General features: G+C 41.5%; 1 protein-coding gene across 1 annotated transcript in view; it reads right to left on the bottom strand.

Annotated features, from left to right (window-relative positions):
- mpp7a (membrane palmitoylated protein 7a) overlaps positions 1 to 20,395 on the bottom strand; it is a 131,645-nt gene extending 111,250 nt beyond the window's left edge. Inside the window, exon 1 of the mRNA XM_041961721.1 lies at positions 20,184 to 20,395. The gene's annotated coding sequence lies outside the window, so the exon portion shown is untranslated. The remainder of the gene's footprint in view (positions 1 to 20,183) is intronic.
- Between the last annotated feature and the right edge of the window lie 621 nt (positions 20,396 to 21,016).

Here is a 21,016-nt window from a genome sequence, read left to right as displayed (position 1 = left end):
CCCTGCCCAGGACACAAACACAGGTGTAAATCAGCCGGGGTGACGGCTCTCCCATCCGCACTGTTACTCACTCTGGCAGGAAAATTCCAAACCACTGAGCATCCTCAATGCTGCCTCGTCCTCAATCACACTGCCTCACCCTCCCACACAGAGCCCAAAGACAGTTGAGGCCTCTTAAGAAGCAGTTATGAAAGGGGCAGGTTTAAATGATGTCTGTGCTTGTGAAGAAGGGAGACATTAAAAAAAAAAAAAAACAACAGCGAGAGAGTTTTGTTGAATGCCAATGTTGGCCAAGGGAGATTCCACAAAACAGGCCCAGTGCTGCCTGTGCTCTGAGGTAATGCTTCCACTGTTAGGAGCAGATATACTGTCCAAACTCCGAACTCGCGCTAATGTTACTGCTGCCATTTTAATCAGAAGTCGAGTCAAGATTACAAATTTCCCGCTCCGATGCTTTCGTCTCAGCAAACAGGATTGGGCCTGTCCATCAAGTTTGCAATATATGGCATATAATGTCTTTGAGAATGAAAACAACTGAACAGCTAGTTGGCTAGCTAGCTGACTTAATGCTAAAAGTCATGTCAAAACATCAACATTAGCGTTAAGTTAGTTGCTAGCTAATTCAATGAGCTGTAATGTTTTCTATCTTGAAACACATTTCATAAAGTTGCAAGTAATTATTATTCAAAAAGACCCAATTTACATTCAAAATGCACCCTAACTTTAAAATCTTAAATGTTGCATCATTCATGGCTGTGTTTACATCTGGAGAATGTGTTACTGCAGAGTGCAAAAGCTCAGAACACCAGAGAATGACACTTTCTGAATCACACATGCCTAAAACAACTTCAAGCTAATTTTGAAAGCTGGCAGCTGAATAACAGCTATTGAGCAATTGTCCCAATAGCTAATTATTGTGGCTTATGGCACATGTGGAGAAATTCGTCCTTGGGAAAATCTCTGTGAACTTATTGTCTTCATTGTCCTCCACTACCTAACTTAGTTAGCAAGCTGTTAGCATGCTGATTGTGCATGCTCACCATTTTTTTCTTGCTCGTCAATAACGCTTTATTAAATGAAATTAAATGAATGCCACCAACAAATGGCAAGCAGCAGTAAGCGCCACAGTACAGATAAAAATACAAAGAAGCTCAGCAGCCTGAAAAGGTGGTCACACTCCCTTCAGCTGTCCTCACATGGCTCCATCTGCCTGTACACTGTTCTCCTCATTCTCCATCCTTCTCTTTAACCTACGCACATTAAGATGGTCAGATTAATGTTTTCCTGGCTACATTAAAAAAGAAAAAAAGAAAATACAACTGCTTATGAAAGTAGACCAGTGGGAGTAGGCATCAAAAATGAAACTGTGGAACCGACTGCGACTGGCTCTAATTAACCTACTGTCAGTTGCTATACCAGCTTTTTGAGTCCTCTTCAGACAACAAACACACCTTTCTATTCTCCCTCACACCCAGCAGATGAAGCTTCCGCCACTCTGCCCCCTATTCTCCACTTGTCCATTACCTACTCTATGTGGACATATGATCCCCAAGAGAGTAATGAAACAAGTCCTTGAGGTGACCCAGACCTGACCCTGACCAGGACACACAAGACAGAAAGACAGATGGGCTGCAGCAACCAACAGCTGAGCCCCACACTGAGCCTAATGACACATGGGAAGCTCAAGTGTATGTGCATGCATCCTACACAACCTGCATAGTAAGCAAAATCACACGGCAGACACTGCATCATAAATTGAGGAAAGCTGGAAAAACCTCACATCTCTTACGAGATAAATGCTGGCAGGATCAAAATTTGAGCTTCAGAGAAGCAATGAAGTCAAGCAAAGCCTTATTGTAGCATGTCAGTAAATGTTTCTTAGAGGGTAATGTTAAAAATGTTAATCTGTAAGTACATCAGATGTGTTAGCACGCCACAATAACATTGAGCATGCACTCTAGCAGAGTCAGCCCATTTAACTTCTTAAAAGTCCTGTGATACACACATTTATGTAACACCTCGCACAGCAGGAGTTCTGTAAAACACTGAGCAGCTCTTGGTTGGCATAGTAAAGGCAACAATGATGCAAATCCTTTTGGACATTTACATGAGCTTTAATATGATGACTGTTGGCAAGGAGACTACTAGGCTAGCATGCTTTGATAACCATTCAAGCCTTGCCGGCTAAGCTCTGCTGCATGCATTATTGTTCTATGAGCATTACATCATCAGGTGTCAAACAACATCATTTTCATTTTACACTGGCAGCGTATGAGGAACGACAGCTTGAGGATCAGCCTCCAAGAGAGATTGAGAGCATCACTGATAAGCAAGAACAGTAAAAGTATCTGTTAATACCAGCACAGTGCTCCATGTTATACTTGTGTGAACATGCCTCATTCAGATGTGCATGATGTATTCTCTGCAGCGTAACAGTAAGATCCCTGATCATTCTTCCCTCACATTCCATCACTCAGCATGAAAGCTAACACACATACTGCCTATTTCTTTTAACATGAGGACATTCTGCACACTGACTATCAACACTTGGTAGACTATGGCTCTGAGGGCTGAACGAGAGGATATAATAATGTGGGATAATATACATTTCAGGTTTTCATATTTGGCAAACAGTGGCTATCTATTATGTGATTAACTGGGCTGCACTGAACTGTGAGATTACTTTTTATGATTGTTTTCATTATTTTTAGTTTTTTGGTCATTTCATTATGTGATAGAACAATGCTTACTTACAGTCTATTATCTCTACTACAGTAACTACAACAATCAATGAAACCTTTGCTTATATTGATTACCAGGTGTAATTTAAGTGTTATGTGTAATATCTTGGAAATGATCAGGTTGAAACAAGTTGGTGTTTTAGTAGTGCTCTCATTTTCAATCATCCATCCTCACTTTGTGGAACTCATTGGAAACAAAGAAACATGTGGATTGGTCACATCTTGGCCAATAATACAATTAAAAATTTAATAAGGCTGGTATTGATGCGCATACCAATAAGGCATATCACCCTCAATTCTAGTTTTAAACCATTAATATCAATTAATACATATAAAAATGCATACTTTTTTCCTTGCTGACTGCCAGTACTTGAATGCCAAAATAAAAATCTGTGAAGTTGAAAGCAAAATTCACAGCTAGAGCAACCAAACTTTATATTTTCACCAGGTGAAGGGTTCTTCTCTTCCGTAATACTGTGAGGCTAAGCGGCTAATTATCTAAGACAGTGCTAATGGCCATGTGTGTCTTATATAAAATGTGCCTTTTAAATTGAAATTTGTTTGCTATATACAGCAATACAAACACTGTTTACAGAAACAACTGTAAATATGCCTGTAATTAAGTCAGCAGTAACTCCAACCAGATGGATCAAGTCTGATGGAGCAGATGGAGAAAGGTGGTGAGATAGTGTGTGGACAGCTTTGCTGGTAGCAGATGCTGCACTACCAGACTGCTATGGTTCACCGCTGTTGCTGGCACCAGAGCTGCCAGCAACAGCGGGCTGAGAGATGGGCTGGGCTGTAGCTCAGCCAAACAAACACACGCACTTAAAATGACTATATGCACCCTGGATTTGTCTTATTGACAAATTGACATTGACATTCTAACATATATACTCATCATCAGACTGTGAGCAATAACGTCTTTCTCCATTATTCACAAGTGTGTGTGAGCCCTGTTTGGGCCACTTCCCTGGGCTTTTCTTGGGGACCTTATGGGACTGTTGCCCAAACTGTGGATGACACGGTCCCAAAAGGGGCAAAGTGTGCTCCAGACAGTGTGTGAGTACTTCTGATAATCCTTTCAGCATGAAACATTGTCAAGATTTTTTTTATTCCCTCAAGGTATTTTGCTGTCTATTTGCTTGCTGAATTTGATATTAGCACCTTCCCCAGCTAATGTGGCTAGTAGAATCTACTATAGACCAATAGGCTGGAGGAACATTGTCGTATCAAATATTTGGGGTCAAGATAAACTGTGTGAACGTTGAGCCTCATTGGAAGCCAGTTAAATAACCAGAGTAGTAGTTGGATGTGGGAAACAGCCTCTTTCATAGTTTTTTTGTGTTGTCTCACATAGCCAGACTTAACATTATCTCCACACTTTATATTGCAACACAAGCTCAGCTGTGTTTTTTTGTTATAGGAAAGCCCCCACAGCAGTGTGCTACGTCAGTATGTGCATGCCACTGCTGTATGTAAATGTACTTGATAGATACACTGACTGCTGTACTTCTCTATACTTTGGGTTTTCTACCAAATTAAAGCTGTTCAGATACCTAATCTAACTCTGAGAATCAATGGCATTACATTTGCTAATTAACCCACATTATGTAGCAGGTTACGCCTTCTAAAAACACACGTAGGCCTATAACTCATTTTCATTCCTATTTGGAGCCAATAAACACATCATTTTACTTAATCTTTCTCTTATACTGCCAATAGAGTGAAGAGAGGAAAAACATGTTCTGACTGGAGTGTCCCTTTTATTTTCATAATACCAAGATATAATACAGTCACCATAAAAAAAACAAAAAAATACTGTGAAACAAAGTCTAGGTCACATAGCCCACCCCTACCGTGAGCAGATGGGATGGATCTACAGAATCGATCCTGACAATTCAGACACAGGCAGACAGCCTGACCTTGAAGACTGCAAATAGCCAGACTGCAAGACAGTGTTTTCCACAACAGAGCCACACATACACAGGCGATCAGACTTGAAGTATCGTGATAGCCATCCCCTGACACAGTGACTGCAGCCATAGTGGAGTGCCAGCGATCAGCACCTCCCAAATTACCGACACACAGGTCAGCCTGCAGCCTAATTCTGTGTGTGTGTGTGCATGAGGAACACGAGGGTGAGTGCATCAGGGTGCCAAGCCTTCCACCCTACCGAAGCTCCTTCACTTTGATGGCTCACCCTGATAGAGACCCTCACAGCAGCCATTACAAAGTCATTAAATGCTCAGATTTTCCCTGTGATTACATTTGCATTATGCTCACTAACTGGTACACAATTCCTGTATGAAGCCTTGCCAACTGCAACAAGAGCTCAGACTAATCCTGGTGCACCCCTTGTGTTGCTCGTCTTCTACTCTGCTGCCTCAAGTTCAGGCTGAATATTTGAGTTTGGATAGAAAAGGGGGAGGCAGATCTTGCATAATGAGTCGCAGGTTATCTCCCTTACCTCCCAATTAAAGGGATTGAGGAGGCGACAAGAGGGGCTCCGGGGTAAGACTTAGGTCTGTTTTTAGAGTCAGAGGAGCTTTAGAGTCAGGTTGCAGGGTAAAGAGGGTAAGCTCAAAGGATGACGGGGCTGATAATGGTGCTGTGACTCTGTGTGTGTCTCTGTCTGGCCACAGATTCCTGCCCTCCTGGTTCTTGATTAGATGAGTGTTAAGCAGTAACTCTAGATGCTCAGGGGGCTCGACAGAACCTGTCCGAGCAAGAAAAGGGGATTACAATGCGATCTGAACATCTATTTGGCTCCACAGCACATCTGATCGGTTTGATTTCATACTTTGAAGATCAGACAAGAGGCATCGGTTGATGTTGCATCACATCAACAGGCATCTGTTTTTGCAGGTTTTGTGGGCCCGATGAAAGTCCACTCATAATCTTTTTTGGAAGCAGAATAACATAGCTCAGGTAATGGCTTGTAAAAACAGGCCTGTGTGCAGCAGGTTAGAATGGCCACAAAAATGCTTTAGCTGTGATTTGCAATGTCTGCTGGGGGATAAAAAGAGAGTTCCTCAGCAGACGTTTAAATGAAGGTATGATTCATTCCATGGCTCTGACACACTGAGGGATACAATATGGCATGGAAGGACACTTATTTTGTTTTCATGTTGTACATCTACAGCAGAGTTGTTATATTAAGGCTGCAACTTGTGGGTATTTAATCATCGATTAATCTCATCATTACTTTCTTGATTAACTGTTATCTGTTGTGGTCTGGAACATGTCAAACACGTTGCTGCAAATGTCTTTTTTTGTCTGACCAGCTAATTAGTTTCCGATGATATAAAACAGAGAAAAGCAGGAAATCCTCACATTGAAGAAGCTGGAACCAGAATACGGTTTGTGTTTTTACTTTAAAAATGACTTCTGTGGTGATTCAATTTCCAGAATAGTGGCTGATGAATTTCCAGTTGATCGACTAATTGATTAATCACCTATCATTGCCGTTCCATATCACATTGCTATTTCTCTGGCACATTCCTGAGCTATAAGCTGGTGGTGGTACTAGAAAATTCGGGAGACTGAGGAAATCAAACAATATGGAAAAGAAGAAGAAGAAGCAAAAACTGCTCAAGGGGTCTGTATTCTTTACAAACAAAAATGCTTGTTGGATTGCTGAATGGTGCCTGAAGCCTCCATCCACACCATTCCCACATTGGACAGCTTTTGTAACTTCTGACAATCCAACAAGCCCGCACCCTTTCACAGCAATTGGCCAGGTGAGCAGTCGAGAGAAAGTATGCAGGGTGTGAGCTTCAATTATTCTTTTAACAAGAACAACACCATGAATTCTTTTGAAGAGGGACTATGCGAAAGTGTTTGAATGCCCTCCTTTATGTGTGTTCATGCTTGAATTTGTATTTGATCAGTGACTGAGTTTGTTTACTCATATTTGGACCACCAAGAGCTTTTAGCAATCTCACAGGCTAAACCAAAATATTGCTGCATATTTCATCATGATCCTCTCTTTCCTGTGTGTGCACTGAATCACCTACTGCTGCTAATTCTGTACTCCTGAGAACGAGAACAAAACCAACGGGCGAGTTATTACATGCAATTAGCAGTAAGACTGCTGTGAAGGGAGAAAGACAAATGGCGGTATCTACAGAGACATCAGCTGAGGTTCGTGTGCAGAAAAGTAGCTCAACTGCTTCCTACTGCTGGGAAAGTGTGTTGAATTCACCTGAGGCAGGTAATGGGGAAAAGAGAACAGGATGATCGGGTATAAAAATGATTCTTTGTCTGCTGAATTACTGCATCAGAGGGCCTCCTCCTTTATCTCTCAGTTAGCTCCACCAATTAACACATTCCTCCACCACGCTATACAGTAAGCGGACATGTTGGACTCAAAATAAGGGTGTGTGTAACCCCATTTCTTGGTACCCCTAATCATTTTGCACGCTCTTTGGTTGCTAGGAAGAAGAGAGTAGGCATGAAGTAGGGAGGAGGCATGAAGAACAATGCCTCGATTGAGTATCACAGAGAGCGCCCCAAACTCTAAATATGACTCACCTCATTTAAATATCATAAGTCTTTAAGTGACAGTGTAACAATGCACTGAAAAGGGTCATCAAGGGACTTTGTACCACAGTGGATGAATGTGTCACTAATGTGTGTGATTCTGCTTGAATTGAAGTTTCTATTCACTGTTCCTGTAATTGAGGTAATTGCCTACAGGTCCTTTCAGCTGTGTGTTCCATCAGATGTTGGTGAGTTGTCTGAGCTGAAAGACATTTTGTACAGCCAATAATGATCCCCATTGTCTCCAACAGCCTTTCTAAGTGGCTAAGCAGCACCTGTCAGCAGCCTGATAATAAAACACACACACACACACACACACACACACACACACACAGGATGAGAATCCAACACACATCTCTCCATTAATTCTTCCTGCCTTCCCACCTTCATCATCACTCACTCTGAAACACTCTCATCTTTACTCTTCACACACACACACACACACACACACACACACACACACACACACACACACACACACACACACACACACACACACACACACACACACACACACACACACACAGCACTTCCTCCTCCATTGAAGCGGAGAGGTATCACTTTCTAGCAAAGCCTGCCTCTCAACTCACTCCTGCTTTGTCAGTGAAATCGGAGACATGTGGAGGCAGTTTGTTAAGCCTGGAATAAAACATTAAACTCTCTAAAAGATACAAAAGGAAAAAATATACAAGGTGAGTGTTTCAAAGTTCACGAGAAGTATGAGTAAAGTTGGACTGATTTCCTCAACCTTATCCAGTGCAGAAGCCTTACCTTTCTAGACACACTTTTGGGCCTAACTGGGAACCTAGTGACTCTGCACAAATCAGGAGGGAACTGCCTGGCTCATGAACTTTGCAGACGCTACATAAACAACTCTTTCAGGCTGAAACTATTCAATCCGCCAACACAGGAGAGAGAACAAGCCAATGATCGAGACTAACCCTTGCCACTCTATAAATACATCAGGTATAAAGATTTTAATTCAAGCCACTTCACAAACAGATTTGCAATCCATATTTGCCTGATCTCCAAGTGCAAATAGGGAGTAACCATCGGTGTAAAGGACTGACACTTGTGGAATTTTTTCTGGATAACATAGTGCAGCTATGCTTAGTCAACAGTGGAGGAGTATCTGGCTGCTATCTTCAGTGAGAATGAGAATGAGTTGATTAAATAAATGAGTTCACACACACACGCGCGCGCGCACACACGCACACACACGCACACACACGCGCACACACACACACACACACACACACTGGTGTAACTGGGATGGCCAGCACTACTGGTGATAATCCTTATTTCTGTGAATGGTTGTCACACTGAAACACAACATTCACTTCTGTGCTTCACGGTTGCAGCTGTCTAATTCACAGATCTACTAAAGCATTTTCCAGGCCTTACTAGGTTTGACTGACCCTACAACAAATGTCAGGGATAAACCTGTGTACATCAGGAGGGAACAAGCCCTTACAAAATTGTGCATATACTACTGATGTGACTGACGGTACAGAGCAAACCGACCCTTACCACACACTGAGCAAATATACCCAGGTGTGCACAATACACACACAGATTTACATTCTCTCTCTCTCTCTCACACACACACGCACACACACACACTAAGACAAACAAGCATTTCTGCCACAGTTGCTTAGACACATCCGTTTGTTGAGAACTTTAATGTTTGCCAACTTTCCCCTTCAATCCTGTGGGGAAATTTAGCTGGCCAGTATTGTTGTAACAGAAGTAAGTTAGAAGTGGTATTGAGTCCAACCCAGTCCTGTCTATAATCTAAAGTTATATTTTTTTTCTTTAAAGTATGCTTTGGAACACTTTAAACACCTTTAACTTTTTTGAGAAAACAGAAAAAATAATTTGTCATCCAGTGTAGAGTTTTTCTAAATGAGATTCTGAATGAAAATCCATAGTGACAGTTTTTTAATTCCCTGCCAAGAATTACTGGAGCTATGAGGAACTTCTTGCATGAGGGATGATTTAGTATGACATGAAACTGCAAGGTAAAGATGCTTCACATTATGGAAAATGCATATTCATGCACCTTTACAGGAATATAAATGTCATTGCTGGAGAATGTAAATTATGTAAAAGCCATGAATGTCTCCCCGGTTCTAATCGTCTTTCATCTGCCAAATAAATACACTGGTTGCTGTGCGAAACTTCTGCCTGAGCCTTGGAAAGGATGAACATACAACCACTTGAAATAACAAAGACAAATTCAGTGGTATCAACAAGTGTTACTTATTGAAAAAACGTAAACGCAAAAATGTATGCGAATCAAACGTGTGATATAAGAAGACCACCTTCACTGTGGTTTACTGTAGGATCCGATCACAGGCAGGTGGGCCCAACTGCAGCACTCTCATATTTGCTTTGGTTGAAACATTTGCTGATATGACTCAATGCAATCTGGCATGGTTACATTACTGTCATGTGCTGTAGATGTTTCCACATCTCTCTTCTGGCAGCAACTTTGTTTTCTTTATAATACTCTGTGGTTATTTTTTCGATACAGAACTGCCAGGAGCTTACAAATCCTCTCCTCTTAGGGGAACTGAACACTTCTAGGCAGAGGTAAGTTCAAGTTTCAGTCAGGTTTTATCATGTGAATGTGTATCAGTTCTTAACACCCCACTATGCACAGTTCCAAGCTAAAGCAACATCAATCATGACAAAATGTTACAATGAACTTACTGACACTAAAGCAATAATGTTGCTTTTGATCAGATTTTTCCCAACTAGAGTAAATATATTATAAAAAGAGCAAAATCTCTCACTGCTTGTATTAAAAAGGCAAAGGAGGAGAGAAATGGAAGCTTCATTTATTCACAAAACGTCAAATCTAAAAGATTTAATGTTGTTGACAATGTTTCCTTTGAGCAAAATGTTTAAATATGTCAGTAATATGTACCAATCATAGGGAAGATTTTACCAAACGTTTCAAATACTGAAAAGGTAACAACAACAACCCACCTGAGGTGACAATGGGACACTCGTCTCCGCCACCTCATTTCCTGTCAGCTATCGACAGGCTGTGTTAATGGGATTAGGCAAATCTAGGCTGTTGGTGATGAGAGAATGTACGCTCCGACATACCAGGGAGGGAACCTCGTTGTAGCCCTATAGGAAGCCTGTCTCACTAAGCTTTTCAAGTTAGGATCAAAGTTGACAAAATCCTACGAGGTACAACAACATACAGAGGATGAAGCTTACCAGGCTATGATGTAAAATCCTGTCAGTGGTACTTAAACTAGGGATGTGCACGATTAGTCGACAAGTTGATTAAACTTTGCTACCCCGGCTTGTCGGCACCAGAAATACTAGTTGGTTAAACTCATTATTACAGTGGAAAGCGATCATGGTTACAGTGGTCAACCATTTATATGGCTCACGACGCTTAGGACAGAATCTTTACTACATCAATGGAGTAACAAAAAGATTAAAGTTATCACGGTAGAAATTGCAATAAGCGCAACACATTTTAGCACATTTAAAATAAAATTTGGTTATTGAAGCGTGCGATTAAGAATCAAAGACGATTAAGAATTGTCGACTAGTTTAAACTTCCATTTAAACATCAGGGAAATTAGTCGTCAGCAACATCCCTAACTCAAACATTAGTCACTGTGGCCCAAGACTCTGTATATTTTTATTCTAAACACTGCAGAAGCTGATCTCATGGTTTATTAGTTCCTCCCTCTGTCCGACGATGTGCTACTCAGCATTATCAGCTGCTGCTGTGTTTGTTTGTTGTCATCTAATGCAGAGGACTTTTTTCCATGTGAAGCCTTTTTCAATATTTCAGTAGTACATCGTCATGTTCCTGTTGGGATTTCACTTGGGTGGAGAAATCATATTTTTACACTTTCAGGCAGCGTTTCACCTCCAAGTTGGGTGCACTCATATCTGATGCTGTGGTACTACAGCTCACTGGTCGAGAGAATAACCTCTTACTGACCAGATAACTAAATAAAAATCCCATTAATAGTTGTTACAGTAGCTGAAGGTGAATAGAAATTAAAGAATACCAAACCACAATTAGAAGAAGATGGTACACAGGACAGAAACTTTGAACTGACCCTTTATATATTGTTTTATATTATTTGTTGATGTGCTTTTCCTGGACATCTGAATTTGGTGTGCATTCATACTGCGCATTTTGTTCTCAGGTGGATGGCTAGAGAATGTATCCCTCGCAGATCTCAGCCCACAAGTTTTTGAAGCTTTAACACCAGTTCCATCCTGTAAAGAAGCAGTCTGTTCCACTGTGGCCCACTGGCACACAATACTCCTCTGTTCACCAGATGCCAAATGCTCCAGTCATCACCCTCCATGCCACCCCTCCCCAACCCTCCTTTGCTATCTATCTGTCTTTTCTCTCTGTATCTGTCTTTCCCTGACCATGACAGAGGCTGCTGATGGTCAGTCAGATTAGCATCCAGCAGTTGATGGGACGACTTCAAAACGGTCAAAGAAAGAGCTGCTTTGTCTCGATCTGGTGCTGACGACCCCGGAAGTAAGAGAGGAAACTGGGTGGACAGAAAAGCATTACAGCAGCCATTACACTGACCAACTGAGAGAGCCTGGGTTTGGAGGACAACTAAGAAACTCTCAGTCATGGTAGTTTTTCTATCATGTGTCTGACCCTTTAGAGAAGACATCTGTTTTTAAGAGTAATTTGTGTATATGAATTATTAAAATAACCAATTGCTAATATATTATACTGTATGTCTTGTCACTGACCACTAACTCACTCATTTTGAAATGACAACAAATCATTGCAATGCACTTGATGTAGGTTTTGAGTTATCCAGTAACATGTCAATAGATACAAGCTACAGTTCTTTAGCATATTGTACTATGCACCATAAACAAACTCTGTGACCCAGTGAACCTAGAAACCAAACCCCAACTCCGCCCTGCGGACTCCATATATTCAAACTCTATTCAAATCTAAAGTGACTCACAAACTGAATCATGATGCAGTCACCATCACTGCACACAAAGTAAATTGCTCCAACACTCACAGCTGCGTGAACACACATATGGCTTCTGTTATCAATGCCCAACAATCCAAAGCAAACTATAAATATCACACTTGCACTTTACCAGAGCCAAAAACCTCCACTCAATGGCATTTCCATAAGGTTAGGTAGCAATTAGTGGTGAAATGAAAAGCAGTCAGCAGGGAAGCCTGTCCTTTGATATGTGAGTACCATACGATAGACAGCAGAGAATGATTGCAGCTATTTAAACCTTAGGATGCTTCTTAAATAAAGGGCAAATACCAAATTGCATCTGTAGCAACATTAGGCTCAAATTATGGCAGCCACACATGCTGGTTTTGTTTTGGACATTTTACTTCCAATGTGGCAAAACTGATATGGTATAAACTGGCAAAGTCTGTGGTAGCATGTGCTGGAGGAAATGTGCGTTACCTCAAATAAAACACAAAAAAAAGAGCAGCTGTAGCATTTCAGGTGTAAAGCATAACTTACAATAGCAGAGACTGGCAAATAGATAATCAATCTCTCTTTACCAAACTTGCAACACATTAGCTACACTTAAAACAGCCCATTGCCCATCAATAAAACACAAGCACATGTACACAGTGATATAAGAAATGTGATAGTGTCATCATGAAACACGATGCAAATACATAACATTGTACACAACACAACAGATGTTTCTGAGGACACTAAAGACCGATGCACACACCCAGGAGCTGAAGTTGTTAAAGTCCACCATTGCTCAGTGATGTTGAAAAATATGCTAAAGGTGTTTATTTTAGTGTTAACTCTGCGATTGCATGGTTCTGATATTACTGGACATGGTTTTCTCCCAGTAAGACATGTTGATGTCACAGTAGGAAAACTACAGGTGTAAATAACACGGTTAAATATGGCTGAATCTCCTTTAGCTGCTTCACAGTCCTGATATTGTGCACAATGCCTCACTGTCCTTTCATGACTTACTGGGACACTTCAATAGAACAAAGCCATCATTAATGTATGAGCAACACCTGTGCTTTTCCCACTGACAAGTGGGAAAAGCACAGCGGGGAAGTTCCATTGTGTTGTTCTCAAAGTTCTCAATGCCTCATTTATGTTTAAACTGGTGGATGTTTCTTAATTAGCTAAAAAAAAAATCATTTCCATTGTTTTTCTAAATGTGACATAGGTTTTGTTCAATTAGTGAATGGGTTCGGTCCATCTGCATGTGTTTTCTTAAGCTGCAGTGTGTTACACTCTCTCTGCCACCACAGCAGAAACGATTAGGCTTATTCTGTCCACCAGATCTGACAAAACCGTATTACGCAGTCACTTGTAACATTTGACTAATAGGTCTGCAGTTACAACTGAATTACTTAAATACAACACCCATCTGTTAGTGGACATGAAAATAAATGGCTAACATGGAAGAGGATAATGAGCAATTTTAAACAAAAGTTAACTTACATGATATACAGGGCACAGAGTATAGCACACAGAGTCCCACTGGGTTAGATAGCTCACAATCCTACCCCCCTGTCTGCCATTATCCACAATGAATAGTTGTAATCATGTGGGCCAAGCCATCAAAGAGCAAAGATTGCATAGTTAATGGTTCTAATAGGCTGTTGTGAAGGGGTATTCACAGTTAAATTGCTGTAATTGCTCTCAATGAGTAACGAGGGAATAGACAGAGACTGAGCCAAGCAAGCTAAAGAAGAATGAATGCCTGTCTGACACATGTACACACAAACATGCACACAGAGGCTGACAACATGCTTTCAAGTTCACAGACATAAGCAAGCATTCACACACACATGCACACAGTTCTCCTCCTCCGATCAAACATTTACGTGTTGTGGAGCTCAGTCAAGAGGGGGCTGTAGCCAGAAGGAGGAGGCAGGAGACACAGCAACAAGTGTACAGAGCTACAGCTGATGCTACTTGAGACGCCCCACATACAAAGGGGGAGATTTGTCCTGTGAAAACCAGTGTTTATGTCTGGAAAGAATCCCTGTCAACTAAAAGAAAACAGGCAGCTAAAAAAAACCCTCTTGGGCTAATCTACATTATTCTGAAGGACTCAAGGCCTCTGCATGACCACACCCACCGCTGCCATCAATCTCACCCAATTCACTCCCATCTTCTATCGGTTAACTAAATAATGGTTATACTACAGTGATACAAATGGTGGAATAGATACCTTGAGTGGCACCAGGAAATGAAACATGGTTTAATTGGATGTAGCCGTCCAATGGGTAAATGTTGGTAAATTACATTAGACTTCCAGGGAGAATGTAATCAGAGAGGTAAGCAACCCTCGGACCATCTGTCCTTTCTCTCCTTATCACATTTGATATCAGTGATTACATTACGGCAGCTAGGAAACCGAGAAGAGTCATGTGGTCAAAGTAGGATCCCTTAGGCTAGCCCTGAGCACCAGGCAGCAGAGGAAAGAAGCAGGCCTATATGTTCAAACAAGGGATCACCATCCATCATGAGGTTCAATTCCTCTCCTGTCGTGTTACTTTTAATGTGATCTGACTCTCTAGAATGCGACCACCACAAATAAAATTGACAATCGACTTTAGAAAAGAAAAGAAAAGGATGTGTTCCCCTCTGCCATTTCATGTTAGCAAAATATCTCATAGCAACAAGCAAGAAGCAGCAGGTGGTGACACGGTGTGTAATATGTGCGCTACAACATAGCTGTGTTCTCATTACCCTTCGATGAATTACGGTCTCAGTATCTCGTGCTGCATGGTCAGGTTACTGTTGCTGTCATCTTTAGAGATCAATGCAAGGAAGAAAAACATGTCACAGGAGCGGTACATGGTAACCACGCTCCCCAAGCACTCCAAATATCAACACAGACACATGAATATTGCAGCCTCATGGTCCATTAATATAGCACCGTGACATAGATACTCTCATGCTGTTGGTGCAAGCCTGGAGCTATGAGGTCAAGTGGCAAAAATGGCAAGCACTACCTTGTCCAGTGCATTATCTTAAAATTGATTTCACTTCTTTCAATACTAGACATCACAGAGAAGTCCTTAAGTATACAAAACTAATATAGACACTAACTACAACTACAAGTCCTCTCCAGTTGCTGTGATTTACTGGACAGCCACCAACAAGTACACACTTTGGCCTATTTTGGTTCTGTTCACTCCAACTACGTTGAATTATTCACAGGGCTGCCATAAGGGGAATAGGCGTAGTAATGCTAGGAAGGGGCCATGCATGGAAAACCCTCATAAATAAAACAACATTTGACAAATAAGCTTGACGTCAGTCAAGTGAACCCACTGCCTTGCTATGTAAGGCTATAGCCTTCACTGACTACTAACAAATTGGTTACAAGCAGTTCGACTTACAGTATGTTTTCAATTAATTGTGCAGCAATTCCTTTTTAAGCTTTAAAGAAAGGACTGACAAAACCCTACCAACATCTAATTTGCAAGATTGTGATCAAGGCATTTTGTGTGGTATTCCCACAGCAACAGCTTGTGGTATAAGGGCCTGTTAGGCAAAGGCTTTAAATGCTGACCATGAAGATGTAGCTGATAGAAGACCACTGTACTTTGCAACTGGAGCTTTGCACTTCTTAATAGTGTACGCCTTAAAACAGGAATGAAAGAGTGTCCCATAACAAAAACACTGCACTTTCCAAATACTCATGTCAAGGTCTATATACAGTAAGACTTTATAGTTTAACCTTCTCCCTAAGGGTTCAGAGCCTGACTTGTTTTCCCACATGCTGTACTTTTATTAAATACTATCACCATTCACTTAGCCTCTCTGCTTTCTCCATCAAAGACAGTCCGCAGTGAGTCAGGAGGGCAGCATGCCTGCATGGTGAGCACAGCAAAGGAGCTGAACTATACCTAAGCCAACGGAGGTGTCTGATGCCGGGCATCTGCTGGGTGGACTCATTCCTGCGCAGCACTGCAGACGCTTAGGGGTGCTGAGAGAAACCCTACACCTCTGTAGGCCAAGCAGGAGCAAAACAACGCAGCATCACTACTGGTGATGCTCATCAACTGTGACCCTGTCAGACCCCTGTTAATCTCTCTGTCTGGGATCAGCAGAACGGCAGGAGGCTCACAAGTCCACTGCAGACTCACAACAGAGATTAGTGATACCATGAAGTAAAACGGTGATTATGCATGGACAGCATGATGGGTGGATAAATACTGTACATGGATGGATGAATGGAATGAAGGAAAAATATGTGGCTAGATAAGTAAAAGAATGAATGAAAGAACAGTTGGATAAATAGAAGGGCAAATGGGTGGAAAGACAGATGTGTCAGTGGTCTTATGGATAGTTAGATTATTCATAAGTATACACAATATATACTGCTCAATATGACAGAACCTTAACAATAAATTCTTCAGTTAGCAATAAACCAAAGCAGATCTCTGTCAAGGTGATCTCTTCTATTGATAGCAGATTTGTCCTTATAGTTCCTCGAAGTTTGCTTTCATAATCCAATCACTTTGTAGCTGTCAGTTTTACAACATGGACTGTAACACTCTGCTGAGGTGTAATCATGGAAAAATATAACATTTACAATCTCAGCTATCCATATTTAATATAATAATGTTTTGATTAGTCTGGTTACACTTTATATAGCAGGATTAAACTAAGCGAACAACATACTCGTATTCATATTTCATATGATACCAAGTTTAGCAGTGGCTGGTAGTGAAGTAGGTTCACTTCAAAATGTCAGGAGGCAGTACTCAGAGACCTGAGCTGAGAAATCACTCAACGCCTGATGAAGAGGCAGAGAACTCACTGCAAGCTAATGCCACTGAAACACAGTCGCTATCAAGAGAGGCCAAAACTATCTGACAACCTCCCTTTAAAGTTTCTGGCTGCTTTAGTCTTTTGCTTCCTTTCACTACCAGAATGACTGCATTCCTGCAGGATTGGAAGGTTCACGTTGTATTCAAGGCATGAATGAAAGGAGATATGGCTTACTGCTTATTCTTAGACCCCAAAAAAAAGATCCATGGAGGTGTTTCAGGGAATAATACACATCAAAACAAGTCTAAAATGACAATACTTCAGCCTCGGACATGGCAATTTCTTGTGATTCTGAGTGAGCTGGTAGTGATCCAAACTAATGCTTGGATTAAGAGTCTTAAACCACCGTATCCTACCCACCCTTAAGCCCCAAGAAAATAGCCTTGCTGCTGACAAGCAGTTATGGAAGCCAACTCTCAGCTTTGTCCCTAGCCATGAACAGCGCAATGGGCTGCTGACAGGTTCCTCGTCAACACAAGTCAAATTGTTGCAACTACAGGAAGCGTTTGTCTCAATCAGCAGGTTGCTGAGATGAATTCTCTGAGTTCAGCCTTGAGTGCATAGCATTCTTAGTTCCCACACCTCCCTCCCCCTACTCAGTGACCCTCCACGCCAGGAACAAAACCCTGAGAATGTGAGCTATGCAGAGCTGGAGCTCGGAGACACCTGTTCAGACAACCAACGCTGGGCAAAGCCTCCTACGCTGGGCCTCGTCTGAGCCGCTGCAGCCGACCCCACCCTGACCTCGGCTGCCTCCATATACACACTCTAGCACTGTGGCACTCTGGCACGATTAATCAAAAAACAAGAACCTGTTTTCATGTCACTCACACAGGCCAGGCCAGCCAAGACAATTTCCTGGTGGCAAATCTTTGCAGGTTTTATGAACACTTTTCCATTGTAGGATGCCTTCAGTCCCTTCATTAGGATGTGAGCCCATTCACCATGCAAAGCGAGGGCATAATGAAGCCATCACACACTTGTCATGATGCTAAGCTGTTGACATAAACAGTACAAACCAGAATAATGAAGTGTGCTAAAATACAAAGTCTCCTGATAGATTCTCCCTGCCCAGCTGGAACACAGACTAAAGGCCTTGCACCTTTTAATGAGCAAGATTTAAAAGAAGAACTAGGCTACTCCCAGTGAGAGCATGGGGGCTGGCCAAAAACTGCAGACTAACCATTGAGGTTTCAGAGTTTACAGAGAAATGTGGCTGAGAGTCCCCTCAGTGGCATTCAAATAAAAGGGAAAGAAGGTCATCTTCTTACAGCCTTTCCTCACAGCCAGAGCACCGTAACAGTGATGAGGAGACCAAAAAGAAACAACGTTAATGAGCGATGGGACAAGATGCAGATATTGTACCTGGCAAGCAAGTGCACCTTGAGGTTTCAAATTAATGAAACTATCTACATTATTAGACACTACTCTCAGAGGAACATTTTGAAAGCAATATGCTGTACAATGACTGCAGCTCTGCGCCTTGGATAATTCATTTAGCCTGTAAAGAGACTCCTCTAACCTTCACACAAGCAATTTCACATCTGAATGAACTTTTTACAAAAACTTTCCCAAAAAGTATTGCACTTCTGCTGATGACCATGTGTGCATTCAAGAAGTATGCAAACTCTGTTGAGGGCAATAAATGACTAAATGAAATGCAACATAAAGGCACTTTCAGGACATTATGACTGATGTCTTTGGTATGTGAATTTTAAGAATAGATGATACTGTGGTCTCTGAGAGTGTTACTAGGCATTTCCATGTTAAAGATACACAAGGGTCCATAGTAAATCATGTGACAAGGGCTCATTCATATTTATTGCTATGTTTTATATACAAAGCCATTCTTGGCATCATTCATCTTCACTTTCTTACTTGAAATAATGGAAATCACACCTGTTGTCTGAACATTCTGCTGTTTGTGTATTGAACTGGGAAAGAAAGCTTTCAGGTTTTGTGCACCTACTGCTCGGAGGAAACAATTTTAAAGCTATGGTGACTGTGTGTCACTGTGTTGACCATTCTGTGTGCAAATGAAGGCTGAATAATAATAAAAATAGCATGGCATGCCCTTAAGCAATAATGGTTTTGAAAGAATGGTGTAAGGTGTATACACATGGTGTGTCCTAGCATAAGGCGTATAATACACAAATTTAAAGTATGCAGAACAAATGGCTGAGTTGGGACGTGATGGAAGCTGGCCAAGTGCTGAGTCTCCCAGTGGGCTGCCAGCTCAGAGGCTTGGCGCTGACAGCCAGTGACAAGCTCCGTGTCACCACACTTGACTTTGCTGGGCACAAGGGCTCTGTATTCCCTCCAGCCGTGCTACAGGACACACCGTGCTTCCTGGGAAGGAGGAACCGCGTGCGTTTAGGGTGTGGGTTTGTTTTGTAGAAGTTGAGTGTTGTGTCATGAGGAAATACTTGACGTTATGGTTTGTGTACATGTTAGCATGCCTACACTATCATTTGCTTTTGTTCTCTGGGCTAAGATGTGCGGTAATAAGAGGTTCTATTGTAGCATCAGCTTTTGTACTCGTTACCGTTACTATAACAGCTTACCACTGTATTTAGGAGACACTGTGTTAGCCCGGCACCAAAGCTACATTCACTTTCCCACGGAAACATTCCAGAAGAGAAGGAGTCAGGTGGGATTTCATTGAAAGAAAGAGCACTAAAAAGTAATATTAGTGAAGAATTGCACATTTGGGTGAGCACAAATTCTTAGAGGGCGCGTATTGTTGGTTTTACTGTTTAAGCTTGTATACCAACGGATAGGTTCCCAAACGGTTACTTCTATATCATGCACCGAGCTATGAGTTAGCAGCAACAGAAGTTCGTTGTTAGGTTACTTCATAGCCCCCGAGTATCACACAAACCAAGCCTCACAATAATGCTCTGTCATTATGCGAGTAGTTGTAGAACAGCTATACTCTGTTTAAACCCTAAACGATTTTTTTCGACTATTTTCATTTCGAAAATTCCCACTAGAGTTGCCTTTTTGTTTTCATGGGCTTGACAATTGTGAAGTTATTAGTTAGCTAGATACAATATGTTTCACTCACTTTGCATTGGAGGTCGGAGTTGAATAGTTTCTTGCTCGTCACAAGGTACTCCAAAGGTTCCTTCGTGAACAAAACTTTTCGGTTGTTTTATTTTCCTCTTTAGAAACCGTGATTTGTTCCTTGAAACCTCCTTAACTCATCTCCGCACTCCGTCGCTGTCTGCTGAACGCAGCCTTTCAAAATGTTACGCCTCGGCTGTGACACTCTGCAAGACCCGTAAAGCGGTCTGGCAAGGTGCTGATTTGGAAACGGTTTGTTTATTTAGACGCAACGTTAGCGGAGGGATATGTGACAACAAAAAGCTGTTCTGAGATCTGCATCGCAGAGGGCTTTCACGCACACTCCGCCCAATCTGTTCGTTCATTGGTCGGTGTTACTATTAAGACGTGCTCGGTGGTTCAAGTCTGTATTTTTATTGGCTTGTGGTATTGTCAATCATCACTAACTCCTCATTCGCTACTCACCGGCAGGAGAAAGCGAAGCAATCGACCCAAGATTATATCATTCTTTGAGAAGTGGTGTTTAGAAAAAGGAAAGAAATATTCCTGAGAAAGTGCATTGTTCAAAACAAAATTTAAATTTTATTTTTATCTAAAAGATAGGCTATTTACATTCAGTCACATCATTACGAGTTAGGCTAGTCATGTCAAACATTAGGTCTGTGTCAATTTAATGTTATTCGCTGATTTTATGCCTGGTGGCCCAGACAGCCCAAAATCTCAAACGACACTTGTAACTGCACTTCCTCATATGTTGAAGCATGTGTCAAACTTTGGCCTTTTATATATCTGCACCCCATTTGTAAACACTGACATTTGCAAATAATTTATGGT

This window comes from Chelmon rostratus, chromosome 20 (assembly GCF_017976325.1).
Source record: "Chelmon rostratus isolate fCheRos1 chromosome 20, fCheRos1.pri, whole genome shotgun sequence".
In the NCBI taxonomy this organism is placed as follows: Eukaryota; Metazoa; Chordata; class Actinopteri; order Chaetodontiformes; family Chaetodontidae; genus Chelmon; species Chelmon rostratus.
This window is presented reverse-complemented; position numbering and strand designations above follow the sequence as displayed.